Source organism: Mercenaria mercenaria, chromosome 7 (assembly GCF_021730395.1).
Source record: "Mercenaria mercenaria strain notata chromosome 7, MADL_Memer_1, whole genome shotgun sequence".
In the NCBI taxonomy this organism is placed as follows: Eukaryota; Metazoa; Mollusca; class Bivalvia; order Venerida; family Veneridae; genus Mercenaria; species Mercenaria mercenaria.
The window spans coordinates 86,647,899-86,663,534 of NC_069367.1; the positions used below are offsets into that span (position 1 = coordinate 86,647,899).

The 15,636-nt window shown below is 36.2% G+C and overlaps 1 protein-coding gene across 17 annotated transcripts in view; it reads left to right on the top strand.

Moving 5' to 3' along the window:
* The window catches only part of LOC128558706 (uncharacterized), a 69,404-nt gene extending 66,648 nt beyond the window's left edge, over positions 1-2,756 (top strand). For 4 of the 17 annotated variants that reach the window (XM_053548864.1, XM_053548862.1, XM_053548865.1 and 1 more), the window contains 2 exons: positions 1,491-1,570; positions 2,448-2,756. The gene's annotated coding sequence lies outside the window, so the exon portion shown is untranslated. Of the gene's footprint in view, positions 1-12; positions 34-1,490; positions 1,572-2,447 lie in introns of those variants that run through there. The other 13 variants (XM_053548857.1, XM_053548856.1, XM_053548858.1 and 10 more) reach the window with 8 other exon arrangements.
* The last annotated feature ends 12,880 nt before the right edge of the window (positions 2,757-15,636 follow it).

The window sequence follows — 15,636 nt, forward strand, 5'->3', positions numbered from 1 at the left end:
TTTTTGTTTTAGATTAGGTAGACATAACAAAAGGTATGTGCAGAGTTTGATTAAATTCTATTATGTGAAACTCGATAAAATAGCAGAAGTACCAACTTAAAACTGACAAAAATATGCAAAAATAGCCCTTGGGTCTGCTGAACAAGTATTCCTTTCTTTACAAAATCATGTTCTTTTGATTTCTCTGAGCATGTTTCAAATAGATACCGGTATATTGTTTTCCGTTATAAAAATGCTTAGATAATCAAATTTATGCTGATTATTGTACTTTACTGAAAGATATTTTAGGATTACAGGAATTTTGAAAAATGTTTAAAGTAGTACCATATCTAGGGGCAAATTAAATTGAAACAAAGCTGGTGACCTAGTATTTTTATTTCATTTTTCAGTACATCATAACATGATCTTTTAATACAAAACATTTCATCAAAATCTATTATTGAGAAAAAAATTACGAAACTGTAGCGAGCGTCCTTAAGTGACTGATTACTCTTAACAAAACTGTGTTACATGGTAGTATAAAAGTGACAATGAAATCACAAGACAAAGATCTTACGTTGTTATATCACATATTATAGAGTGGTTAATACATTCTGTTTTAAAACAGTATTCCGTTTTTGTTAATACAAAGGTGTTAGCACGTCATGATCACATGATTGATGCTACAATTTAGGTGTTTGTGTCATTAGCATGCAGTTAAACCCGTCTATAAAGACCACCCTTGGGAGAGCAGAAATTTGGTCTTTATTGGGAGGTGGTCTTTATTCACAGGTTAAAATACACTGTAAATGTTAATTTGAGAAACAAAACATGTTGTCTTTAGAGATGGTCTTTAACACAGGTTTGACTGTATTAAATAGGTCTTACAAAATCAATGACACCATGATACAATCATATGCAGAAACTAAGGGTCTAATAACTTTCTACAAATTGACATGGTAACACAAATACTAAACACTTATTTCATAAAAATACCATAAAAATTTGTTAAAACGACACTAGTTAAAAATATATATAGTAAGATTTCTCATCTCTTTACATCAGCTGGAAACTTATTCCATTCCTTAATTGCAATGAATTGATGAAAACCCATTGACTTGTGGCATATAAAAATTTAGATGAGATCTGCTCCTGTAAAACTGGATATCACTGCATTGTGTAAAGTGTTCATGCATGTAACTGGCAGACTTGTTATGGGAAATCTTATAGACATGATTGAGTCTTAGTTGTGTACACCTGTATTCTATATTAAAAAAACCAAGGTCTTTAAAATCTGCGACGCAAAGAGATGTTCTACAATGGTAATTGTGAATAAAACGAATTACTTTGTTTTGAGCCACCTGTAGTTTACACATCAGCATTTTAGTAAGACCACAGTACCACAAGGTTGATGCATAATCTAGATGGCATTGTATCAAAGAATTACAAAGAGTTTTTCTGAGAGATTTCTTTTAAGGAAGTAGATATCAAATTGATGTTTTGTCTTACAGATAGCCATACAGATTTGAACCAACAACCTGATAGAAAGTTTTACCTGTTGTGTAAACAAGATGAGCTAGCTGTGTGAAAGGTATATTTAATATATACAAAACAATGATGAAATTAGACAAAAAACCTTTTATGCTCACTTGCCCCTCATTGATGTGGGTTCGAGCCTCACTCGGGGCGTTGAATTCTTCATGTGAGGAAGTTGTCCAGCTGGCTTACGGAAGGTCGGTGGTTCTACCCAGGTTCCCGCTCGTGATGAAATAATGCACGGAGGGGCACCTGGGGTCTTCCTCCACCATTAAAGCTGGAAAGTCGCCATATGACCTATCGTGTGTCGGTGTGACGTTAAATCCAACAATAACCTTTTATGCATGCATACTTTTTTGTCGAGCCTGCTTGCGGAAGCGAATAGATATAGTCGTCCAAATGGCTGTTTGGTGTATGTCTGTGCATCTGGCATTGTTTGTCCATAACTTTGACATGCATTGAGCGATCTTGTTTTTATTTGGCATGACTTTTAACCTCAGTTAGATGGAGTGTCATGTGCAAACCCCAGGTTCCTATCTCATGGTCAAGGTCATAGTTGGAGGTCAACGGTCATGTCAGATCTTGTCCAGCCCATAACTTTGACATGCATTGAGGAATCTTTGTTTATTTTAACTCAAAGAGACAGACTGTATCTCAAAGGTCAAGGTGTCACTTAGGGGACAAAGGGTAAGCTCGACATGTTGCCCATGGGCATCTAGTTTTCTTGTATTAATATTATCAAGACAGATATCTGTTTGCTGAGATGTAAAAAGGGCACATATATAAATCACCACTGGGCTTCATTTAATGTTGTTGCCAGTCACTATAATATTTTAAGAATGTCACATTTAATAAAGAGAGAATTATGTAAATGAGATATAATTTTGGTAGTTAAAGTCTATCTTGGTGATATGTTTAAGGTTTTCTTGCAGGAAAAGAAGGAAGGAAAATGACTTTAGAAAAGATGAGATACAATAGGTACAATTAGTTAGTTCTTTGCCTCTTCTAAACGTAGAAATTTTAGTTAAAGTTTTTATAAAGTCCAAAATCTTCTTCATTACTTAAGATATTCAATATTGAAACTTGCTGTACTGGTCATCAGGACAGTGTACATCAGTGTGACAAGATGTGTAACTTTATCTTTAATTGTCAAGAATCAGGCCCCTGTAGGTTAGGGTTAGGGATTAGGCTTAAGATATTCAATTGAAACTTGATGTACTTTTTCAGAGTGACAATGTACTGTAACATTAGTTTGACAAGATATGTAACTCTAACTAGAGGACACAGTTTTCATGGGATCTTTATGAAAAATGGTCAGAATGTTCACCTTGATGATATCCAGGTCAAGTTCGAAACTCGGTCACGTGCGGTCAAAAACTAGGTCAGTAGGTCTATAAATAGAAAAACCTTGTGACCTCTCTAGAGGCCATATTTTTCATGAGATCTTCATGAAAAATGGTCAGAATGTTCATCTTGATGATATCTAGGCCAAGATCGAAACTGGGTCACGTGCAGTCAAAAACTAGGTCAGTAGGTCTAAAAATAGAAAAACCTTGTGACCTCTCTAGAGGCCATATTTTTCACAAGATCTCCATAAAAATTGGTGAGAGTGTTCATCTTGATGATATCTAAGTCAAGTTCGAAACTGGGTCACGTCTGGTCCAAAACTAGGTCAGTAGGTCAAATAACAGAAAAACGTTATGACCTCTTTAGAGGCCGTATTTTTCATGGGATCTGCATGAAAATTGGTCAGAATGTTCATCTTGATGATATCTAGGTCAAGTTCAAAACTGGGGTCAACTGCGCTCAAAAACTAGGTCAGTAGGTCAAGTAATAGAAAATCCTTGTGACCTCTCTAGAGGTCATATTTTTCATGGGATCTGCATGAAAATTGGTGAGAATGTTCATCTTGATGATATCTAGGTCAAGTTTGAAACTGGGTCACGTCCGGTCCAAAAGTAGTTCAGTAGGTCAAATAATAGAAAAACTTTGTTACCTCTGTAGAGGCCATATTTTTCATGGGATCTGCATAAAAAATTGGTGAGAGTGTTCATCTTGATGATATCCAGGTCAATTTCGAAACTGGTTCATGTGCGGTCCAAAACTAGGTCAGTAGGTCTAAAAATAGAAAATCCTTGTGACCTCCCTAGAGATCATATTTTTCATTGGATCTGTATGAAAGTTGGTCTGAATGTTCATCTTGATGATTTCTAGGTCAAGTTCGAAACTGGGTCACGTGCAGTCTCAAACTAGGTCATTAGGTCAAATAATAGAAAAACGTTTTGACCTCTCTAGAGGCCATATTTTTCAATGGCTCTTCATGAAAATTGGTGAGAATGTTTATCTTGATGATAAGGTCAAGTTCGAAACTGGGTCACGTGCGGTCAAAAACTAGGTCAGTAGGTCAAATAATAGAAAATCCTTGTGACCTCTGTAGAGGCCATATTTTTCATGGGATCTGCATGAAAATTGGTCAAAATGTTCATCTTGATGATATCTAGGTCAGTTTTGAAACTAGGTCACATGCGGGCAAAAACTAGGTCAGTAGGTCAAATTATAGAAAAACCTTGTGACCTCTCTAGAGGTCATACTTTTCATGGGATCTGTATGAAAGTTGGTCTGAATGTTCATCTTGGTGATATCTAGGTCAAGTTTGAAACCGGGTCAACTGCGGTCCAAAACTATGTCACTAGGTCTAAACATAGAAAACGTTTTGATCTCTCTAGAGGCCAAATTTTTCAATGAATCTTCATGAAAATTGGTGAGAATGTTCAGCTTGATGATATCTTGGCCAGGTTCGAAACTGGGTCACGTGCGGTTAAAAACTAGGTCAGTAGGTCTAAAAATATAAAAACCTTGTGAACTCTCTGGATGCAATATTTTTCACAAGATCTTCATGAAAATTGGTCAGAAAGTTCATCTTGATGGTATCTAAATCAAGTTCGAAACTGGGTCACGTGCGGTCGAAAACTAGGTCAGTAGGTCAAATAATAGAAACACCTTGTGACCTCTTTAGAGGCCGTATTTTTCATGGGATCTGCATGAAAATTGGTCAGAATGTTCATCTTGATGATATCTAGGTCAAGTTCAAAACTGGGTCAACTGCGCTCAAAAACTAGGTCAGTAGGTCAAGTAATAGAAAATCCTTGTGACCTCTCTAGAGGTCATATTTTTTGATGGGATCTGCATGAAAATTGGTGAGAATGTTCATCTTGATGATATCTAGGTCAAGTTTGAAACTGGGTCACGTCCGGTCCAAAAGTAGGTCAGTAGGTCAAATAATAGAAAAACGTTGTTACCTCTGTAGAGGCCATATTTTTCATGGGATCTGCATGAAAATTGGTGAGAGTGTTCATCTTGATGATATCCAGGTCAATTTCGAAACTGGTTCATGTGCGGTCCAAAACTAGGTCAGTAGGTCTAAAAATAGAAAATCCTTGTGACCTCCCTAGAGATCATATTTTTCATTGGATCTGTATGAAAGTTGGTCTGAATGTTCATCTTGATGATTTCTAGGTCAAATTCGAAACTGGGTCACGTGCAGTCTAAAACTAGGTCATTAGGTCAAATAATAGAAAATCCTTGTGACCTCTCTAGAGGTCATATTTTTCATGGGATCTGCATGAAAATTGGTCAGAATGTTCATCTTGATAATATGTAGGTCAGATTTGAAACTGGGTCACGTCCGGTCAAAAACTAGGTCAGTAGGTCAAATAATAGAAACACCTTGTGACCTCTTTAGTGGCCGTATTTTTCATGGGATCTGCATGAAAATTGGTCAGAATGTTCATCTTGATGATATCTAGGTCATATTCGAAACTGGGTCAACTGCGGTCAAAAACTAGGTCAGTAGGTAAAATAATAGAAAATCCTTGTGACCTCTCTAGAGGTCATATTTTTCATGGGATCTGCATGAAAATTTGTCAGGATGTTCATCTTGATAATATGTAGGTCAAGTTTGAAACTGGGTCACGTCCGGTCCAATTGTAGGTCAGTAGGTCAAATAATAGAAAACCTTTGTGACCTCTGTAGAGGCCATATTTTTCATGGGATCTGCATGAAAATTGGTGAGAATGTTCATCTTGATGATTTCCAGGTCAAGTTCGAAACTGGTTCATGTGCAGTCCAAAACTAGGTCAGTAGGTCTAAAAATAGAAAATACTGGTGACCTCCCTAGAGGTCATATTTTTCATGGGATCTGCATGAAAGTTGGTCTGAATGTTCATTTTGATGATTTCTAAGTCAGGTTTGAAACTGGTTCACGTGTGTTCCAAAACTAGGTCATTAGGTCAAATAATAGAAAAACGTTTTGACGTCTCTAGAGGCCATATTTTTCAATGGATCTTCATGAAAATTGGCGAGAATGTGTATCTTGATGATAAGGTCAAGTTCAAAACTGGGTCACGTGAGGTCAAAAACTAGTCAGTAGGTCAATAATAGAAAACCTTGTGACCTGTAGAGGCGCGATCAAATTTATCTGTGATCAGCTAGTTTAAACATATGCGGAAAAGTAGGCAGTAGTCAAATAAAGAAAACCTGTGACCTCTCTAGAGGCCAATTTTTCATGGATCTGTAGAAATTGGTCTGAATGTTCATCTTGATGATATCTAGGTCAGTTTGAAACCGGTCAACTGCGATCAAACTAGTCACTAGGTCTAAACATAGAAACAACTTTGACCTCTCTAGGCCAAATTTTCAATGATCTTCGTGAAAATTGGTGAGAATGTTCACCTTGATGATATCTAGGCCAAGTTCGAAACTGGGTCACGTGCGGTTAAAAACTAGGTCAGTAGGTCTAAAAATAGAAAAACCTTGTGAACTCTCTAGAGGCCATATTTTTCATGAGATCTTCATGAAAATTGGTGAGATTGTTCACCTTGATGATATCTAAGTCAAGTACAAAACTGGGTCACATGCTTTCAAAAACTAGGTCATTATATCAAATAATAGAAAAACCTTGTGACCTCTCTAGAGGCCATATTTTTCAATGGATCTTCATGAAAATTGGTCAGAATTTTTATCTTGATGATTTTTATCAAGTTCGGAACTAGGTCACATGAGCTCAAAAACTAGGTCACTATGTCAAGTAATAGAAAAAACGACGTAATACTCAGTTCATGTGGGGACAGGTGAGCGATTCAGGACCATCATGGTCCTCTTGTTTGAGGTACGTACTAGAGGGGCACTCCCCTTATTTTAGGTGGTTAGGGTCTTTTCCCCTTCACAATACAGGTATGAAATGCTGGACTTTTATTGCATTTTTTGTTCAAAATTTCGGTGCATGGGAGGGGTTATCGAGGGCTCAGGGGCTCTCCCCGGGAAAGTTTGAAAAACAGGTATAAAATGGTTGCCTCTGGTGCATTTTTGGTCTTAATTTTAGGGTACTGGAGGGGTACTCCCCTCATTTTAAGGGGTCAAGGGTTCTCCCTCCCTGGGGAATTTTGAAATATAAGTGTAAAATGTTCGCCTCTGGGGCGTTTTGGGTCTACATTTTGAGAAAATATTATTTCCAGAATTGTCGGGTGCAAACTAGATGAGTATAAGTCACTACTAAGCCAACAAGGGTGGGGTTGGGGGTGGGGGATCGGCTCGGGCCGCGATCCGGGCCTGTTACACAACAGGATGTTTAACAACGCGACACGAAGACTGTAACTGTGTTTTGTACCAGCTGTAGAAAACCGTGCGAAGATTTTCTATTAATCAGCCATGGATTCTATTTCTTTATTTGGAGGTTTACATTTAAAGTCATAAGGTAACTATTAAGCTTCAATGGCGGAGAAAGATCCTATGTGGCCCTCTGTACATTTTTTTAGGTAAAGCGGGAATTTTGATATTATTTTACTTTTAGTCTCTTAAAACTGTTTTGTTTAGTCTCATTCCCCTAATTACCATACTTTTCCGCCTTCCCACACATAACCCCCTCTCTCTCTCTCCCCCCCCCCCCCCCCCCCAAAAAAAAAAAAAATATTTATATTTTCTATTAATTCTCTTGGTGCTGTGTGTTTGTGTCTTAGATTTCTGTGTTGTTATTCACCCCGTTCCCCAACCATACCCAACCCCCACAAACATACAACATCATTACCAAATCGTATTTAGTTAGAAGAAACATCAGAATATTTCTGTCGTAAAACACTGGTCCTATTGCAAAATGATAAATATTTTTCTTGCGTGACTGTTCAAGCAAGGTGTGGAACTCAGATGAGCGATCTAGGGCCAACAAGGTTTGCTTGTTGCTATACGTAACAGCACTTATTATTTGTATTACATAAACCTGTTAATTATTCTTCCCTCAAAAAAGTAAATATGCACAAAGGAATTGATATTCATAGTGTCAAATAGGAAGTGCGACCTTTAGCGTTGGTGTTGCGACATATAACGGTGGGCAAATTTTTGCGACATTTAACGTTAAAGGTGCGACATTTAGCGGCAGACGATTTTGCGACATTTAACGTCAACCTTGCGACATTTAACGGTGGTTGCGACATTTAATATAGGTTAGAGACCACCAATTGTTTTCCCATAGACTTACATTGTAACATTATGGCGTGTACGGCCTTCCATACATCGAAACATGTATATCTAATTACAAATTTTTCAAGAATTATCCTAGTTCTACTATAATATCGGACGAAAAACATATGAATAGTGATACTTTATTTAAGTAATTTTCGTGTGAATGAGATGACCCCCTGTTTACATCATTGACATGGCGGGAGAAATTCGTTTGATAAAACTTTTTTTCAATACACATAAAATGTAGCAAATTTTGTCAAAATGTATAATAAAATACTGTAAATGCAGTGAAAAAATAATCACTTCCTGGGTTTGTTTACATGACTGACCAATCAGAACGCACAGACGTTACCTTATTCCCAGGTATACACTCACCTCATTCCCAGTACTTTTTTGAATTGGTGGTCTCAGACCTATAACGTTGCCACAAACGGTGCATGATATCTTGTCACCGTGATGGAAACAGATTACCAAAATGTTGTTCTTCACAATAAATTGTATTTTCTATTACACAACCTGAGATTGCAGGGATATCATCAGAAATATAAGTGACCAATAAGAACTTTTAAGTTTATTAGTCATGGTATGAAAGATTCAGTTTGCGAGAATAAGGATCTTTTGTGTCTAGTTGTTTGCAGAAGAAATTAAAACACTTAAACCAAGAAGATTTGACCTCCAATGTTCTAAATAATGAATTCTAGAGTGTTCACAAGCTTTTTCAATGATTTGACCTAGTGACCTACTTTTAAATGTCACATGATCCAGTTTCTACGTTGGTCTAGATATCATAGAGATAATTATTCTGACCAAGTTTGATGAAGATCAGACCACAATTACAATTGCTAGAGTGTTCATAAGCTTTTTTTCAAAATATTGACCTAGTGATCTAGTTTTTTGAGTTCGCGTGACCAAGTTTCGAACTTGACTTACGTTATCATCAAGATAAACATATTGACCAAGCTTGATGAAGACAAGACCATAATTTACGACCTCAAAAGTGGTAACAAGGTTTTCTATGTTTTGACCTCCTGACCTATTCTTTGACCTCACAAGATTCAGTTTCCATATTGACATAGATATTCTTAAGATAAACATTGTGACCAAATTTGATGAAGATCCAACCAAAATTGTGACATCTTGAGTGGAAACGTTTTTTTCCATGATTTGACCTCTTGACCTATTTTTTAACGCAACATAATAGTAAAGGCCATTTATGAAAAAAGGGGAAAAAACTCGCAAAGAATTGATTTTTGGTGAAAGCATTACACAATATGTATGTAACAGCATACTAAAAGTATAGAATGTTATCACGGTGCAAAATGCATTTTTTGGGGGTAAAAAGTTAAAAACTATGATTGAAACTGTGAATTTCTGGAATCGGTCCATAATGATGTCAATATTTTTATTAAGAAAGTGAAATTTTGCATGGTAGTAGAAAATTATAACACAAAAAAAATAAGCTCATGACTGTTTAAAAAAATCCAAGATGGCCGCCATTAAATCTCATTACACAGGAAAACCGTTTAAGCATTTCACAAAGTTCAAATAGTGTGAAAAATGACCAGCATCATAAAAAATACACACATTTTATTTCAAAACACACAAACTTCAGTCTTACACAAATTCAAGATGGCTTCTCAATTCCAAAATGGCCGCCATAGGGTCATTTAGACTATACAGACCCCGAATAAAGAAATGTCACTAAAAATGGTGCGACTAAAATATTTTTCTTGCATCAAACATGACCCCCATTTTTTCTGATTTTTATTCAGCACTGACAATGTTCGTCAAGAGAATGTAAGATACAGACATTTAAAGTAGGTCCTGATGTGTGCTGCAACTATTGGAAATATGACAATTTTATATAGAATAACGAAGAACAGCTATTTAGTCTGCTGTAACATACATGGGAACATTGGCAAAAATTGAAATCCGGCTCTTTAGAGCTATTTTCCTTATTTTCTTTGCAATATTTGCTGAAATCAAATGATAGATCTATGATTGACATGTAGGTACCATTTTCATAATAAAATAGCAACACTACAGAATGTGTCATGTTGACTTAGATCATACACTACCACTGTAGTTTGGGATCTCATTGTTTAGCTAATTTTGCAGTTTGTGTGTTTGACTGAAAATATTTTTCTGCATCAAGTATGAACCCTGCTTCAGTATTGACAATATTCTGCAAGAAAATATAACTTTCAGACATTTAAAATAGTCATTGGAAATATGTGAATGTTATAAAGAATAAAAAAAGAACAGCTATTAAGTGTGTCATAACCTTAAAAAAAACATTTACTGAATACATTTTACTAATTTATATAAAGTACGATTCGCAATAGCATAGAAATTTATATCATAACAACACTTCAACATAGCATATGTAAATATCAGGATACGAGCTATATGACACAGGAAAATGCTTACGCCTTTAGTATCTTGAACCATGTTATGTATCCAATCACTATGATGACTGTGCTATGTTAAAACGTAGACCTGTGAGACCATATACAGTACCTTATAAATATTTTTATTCTCTGGCTACCTCGCCTAAATGATTCATGACTGTAATGATTTCAGGGATCAGGCGAATCACTCAATTTCAAACTAATAACCTTAAACTAATGATAATCAGCTCAAACTCCTATAGGCTGGGAATACTGTATTTAACTTTTTTTTCTTTGAAGTTCCTGTCCGCCAATGAATCGACAACATACGAGTGTCCTTTCGCATAGATGTTCAGCCGGTGTTCTCTTATATGAAGCTGCAACTCAGTATGATTGCCCTAACTCTCGGATGCTCAGTGCTTATATGCTATAAAACATAGCATTAGCTTTGGCTGTACTTCAGCGATAACGTTGAACCTCGTTCTCTTACTGACTCGGACGATTACCAAACCAAACATCTCTGTCTCAGATTTCCGATGATCAGCCTATATTTTCTATCGTCTATCCCGTAAAGGTTTAATTTCTATGCGCTGGTGTTAACGCTTGAAACCTAGTTACAATACTGCAACTCTTCTTTAGTCTCAAACGTCTTTTTATATAATTTATCTGCCCAGACAGTGTAGCTGCAATAGCTTTTCTTTTTCAAGGATAAATTATAAGTCGAATCCTTGATGTGTGGATACAGAATGACTCCATTGTAACTCATCCACTCATCTATACCCTAGCAGAGGTGTGCTTTGACTGGTGCTATTTATGGAACTTGTTTCTGATTGGCCCAAATTCGAACATATTTTACATTGAATACACGAGTATATGATCTAACAAATAGTTGGTCCTCTTTTACTATATGACTGTATATAACATAATGTGCGATGCTGAGATCCAGCTATGACTGTTATTAACCCAAGTCTTTTATAAGGTTATAACACACTAAATAGCTGTTTGTCTTTACACTATATAAAATTGACATATTTTCAATGGCTGCAGCACACATCAGGACCAATTTAGAATGTCTGTAACTTACAATTTATTGAAGAATGTTATAAGTGCGGAATAAAAATCAAAAGAAAAGCGGCGGTTATGTTTGATGCAAGAAAACTATTTTCAGTCAAACACACAAATTGCAAAAATAGCTGAAAATGAGACCCCAGATTGTAGTGGTAGTGTATGATATAAGTTTCCATGACAAATACTGTCATGTTATTATTTCATTGTGAAAATGCTACGTACATGTCAATCATAGATCTTTCATTTTATTTCAGAAATATAATTGCAAAATATAAGGAAAATAGCTCTACAGAGCAAAAAAAAAGGAAGAAAAAAGGCCGAGGACTATTTGTATGTGCCATTTCCTATTTAATGAAAAAGACAAGAACTGTCAGTGAACAGCACGCTCGACTATTCTCAGTGCTTGATAGTATAATATAAGCTATGAGTAAAACTTTAACATTACAATAAACATATTCTTAGTCGAAAAGAGGCCATAATTGAGTCAAAATGCTTGATAGAGTTGTCTCCTGCTTTAACAGAATGGGGTCATGATGGTAAATAAGTATGCAAAACATGAAAGCCTGAATATCTCAATGGACTTTGAAAATATTTGGGGTGGTACGCAAATTTTAACATTACAATAAGCATATTCTAAGTCGAAAAGGGGCCATAATTCAGTCAAAATGCTTGATAGAGTTGCCTCCTCCTTTTTACAGACTGGGGTCATGATGGCCAACAAGTATGCAAAATATGAAAGCAATATCTCAATGGACTTTGAAAATATTTGGGATGGTATGCAAACTTTAACATTTGTGTGATGCTCACACACACGCCAACACCGGGGCGAGTAGGATAGCTCCCCTATTCTTCGAATAGTCGAGCTAAAAATTAATTGAAAACACTTTTTTAATGTAATTTTGCCTCAAAACCATAATTATCATATGGGAAATGATCTTACTAAGAAAGAAAAGTACCCATACTCGTATATTTTGTTAATAAATAATTACGTCATTGCTGCTTTACGACAATTTCTACTGCCGAATGACCAGGCAATTTCGTCTTTGTACTTCACTATTGCCCCGTATTAGATCTGCTGGCAGAATGTTTTCCATCTTATGTAAACTGCATACTGTAACTATCAATAACCAGCTTATTATATGTAAAAGCAATGATATGAGACAATTTGACATAAAATCGATGACAATTCTGGATTAAATGTCGTTTTATGGCGGCCATATTGGATTTAGGACGCCATTTTGTATTCTTCTAAATTTCCAATTAGTTTACATTTTGCACAATATAGTAATCTAACGTTGTGCCAAAGTTGGACCTCGTTAGATGCATAAATCTGTTGTTATGAGCCGATTCCAGAAATCCGCAGTTTCATTAATGTTTTGAACATTTTAACCCCAAAAATAGACATTTTGCATCATGATACTTTTCTATACTTTTTATATGTTGTTGCATACATCTTGTATAATACTTACACAAAAAATCAATTCTTTGCGAGTTTTTTCCTTTATTTGGCATTTTGGCCATAAATGGCCTTTACTATAACCCAATTTCAGAGTTGACATAGATATAATAAAGATAAACATTGTGACCAAGTTTAATGAAGATACGACCAAAACTATTACCTAAGTGGTAAGTGGTAACAAGGTTTTGTCATGAATTGACCTTGTGACCTAGGTTTAACCCAACTTTACCAAGTTTCGAACTTGACCTAGATATCATCAAGATATTTATTGTGATGAAGATCTGACCAAATATTTTACTACTAGAGTGGTAACAAGCAAATGTTGAAGCAGACACGAACAGACGGACGACGGACAAAAGGTGGTCACAAAAGCTGACCTTGTCACTCTGCTACAGGTGAGCTTAAAAGGTCGTCTGAACATGACCCTCTACGGCCGGTCATCATACGCGCGGAAGATAATGCAGCAAAAGTAAGGAAATGACTTCATTGAGACTGGGTATTTGCATTCACCTGCGTGGCATTAGGTTAAGAACCACATCACTTATCTCAGCAATAAGACTTCCACGTGCAAGCGACCTAAGCCTGAGATTCATCGGTGCTTTTAATTGTATACTGGCAAAACTCGTTAAGTTGCGTAAGACACTTTCCGGTGAGTTTTCATTCCTTGAACAAGGAATGGAATTAACACTTAATAACCACCAAGAATTATAAAAACGACTATCATCGAGGGATTCTCTGTAAGCATATTAGAACCCAAACTTAATAAAACTATCATATAGGGACGTAAAGTTTGACTTCAAACTCAAATGTCATGTTATTTTTTATTTTTTTTTTTGTGGGTTGGAAGCGTTGTAATTTCAGCTATGATCTACTCATGGTTTTGGCTGTTAAATAGTTAGGACTTCTCTGCCTTTGTTTGATTTCATACCAAACAAAAATGCCTACTGATGTCCTTAAGGTAGCTATCGATAAGTTTGTTTTACCAGCGACGAAAACTTACAAAAATGCTTATAGATATCTTTAAAACTAGTAACAAAATTTACAGGCTGTTGAGTACAGATATCTTGAAAAGTACCCTACCCTGGTACAAAAATGTGTTTATAATTGAATTTATCATTTTATCAAATAACTGTTTCACGATTCCCTCAAGATATCTATATGCTATGTTTCAAGTTGTAAAAGAAATTGTTGTAATATTGGGTAAGATGAACATGCAATCTCTGTTAAAGAAAGACCCGTCAACAGATATTTTGCAAATAGTGATTGCTTAATATTTATTTACCACTGCCTTAAAATAACTATAAAAGCATGTCAAATGATAGAACTTTCAAAGACCATTCCAACACTTTATACTTTGGATACTTGTTTAAAATACTTTCAAAGATTAGAACAATTTTCTGATCTTCAATTCCTATTTTGTGAAATTTATCTATAGCACCCTTAAAGTAGTTTTATTACCAAGTATGCACATGCAGTATTCATTAGTACAAAGACAGTTTTTGGTGTATTCAGGTTTAATCAATTCACGAAATTAAATTGTTCAACTCAGTTTATGGACGTAGTGCTGAGTCAGCGTCCAATGGCATCTGTAGGTCTGCCTTCAAAAGATGTGCTAATTCTTTAAATTCCTCACCGTGTCTTTTTGGACGCGAATACATGTCTTTGCAAACTTTTACGTCACTCAAGTCTATTGCAGTGCCGAAGTTGTTAGTTTCTAACAGATCTGGTATAAAGAACAGTGTGTCGGGTTTTCTACCAATAACCGAAGAACCGGTTTGTTCCCTTATCTCGTGAATGTTCCATTGCTGTGCAGTCCGGTCTAATTCTGTTTGTATGAGATCCATAAAGCAAAATTTTAAGTTCTCACATTGTATTGCCTCCAGTTCATTATACGTCCATGTATCGCGTAAGTCTTTGAAAAAGTTAATCCACCAATGGATTTCGTTTTGTCGTAATGTACCCCACCACTTTTCAATGCGCTGGTTAGATATGCTTTCTCCAACTACAACGCTTCGAGCCCCAGCAAACGGATCAGTAGCATCGTGCCGGAAGTATTACTGCAAAAGTAAGCAGCTGCCATCAGAACGTAGTATTCAAGGGACTTTTCATGCTCATTCAATGCATCTAAAAAGTCTTGCAATTAAGTGTGAGCCATTATTTGAGTCCGAAGCCTCTGGTTATATTATTTGTCTACTAAACCCATCCACCACACCACGAATACAAAATCCATATGGCTTTAGTTTGTCGTAACCGTCTATATGCCATATTAAATTGGGTCCTTTGGCACAGTACACGCGCCGGTGTAATGAAGTATTTCGACCCCCATAGAATAATGACCCCCCCGGTCATTATTCTATAGAAAAAGTGACCCCGGTCATAGTATTATGACCTCCAGATCATAGTACTATGACTCCCCCACGTGAAGTAAACTGAACCTCACGAAGAATATTGACTCATGTGTCAATAATCACTGCAAACTTCGGTATGAAGTAATTCTTCAGAAGAAAACTGCACAAGAAACTGCTAGCATAGAACTTAGTATTAACAGAAGTTGCAATACTTAGCAGTGACAGTAAAGTACGGTAGCGGCAACAATAGAAAGTAGTAGTAGTAGTAGTAGTAGTGGCAGTTGTAGTGGCGGTTGCAGTAGCAGCAGCAGCAGCAGCAGCAGCAGCAGCAGAGGAATAAGTG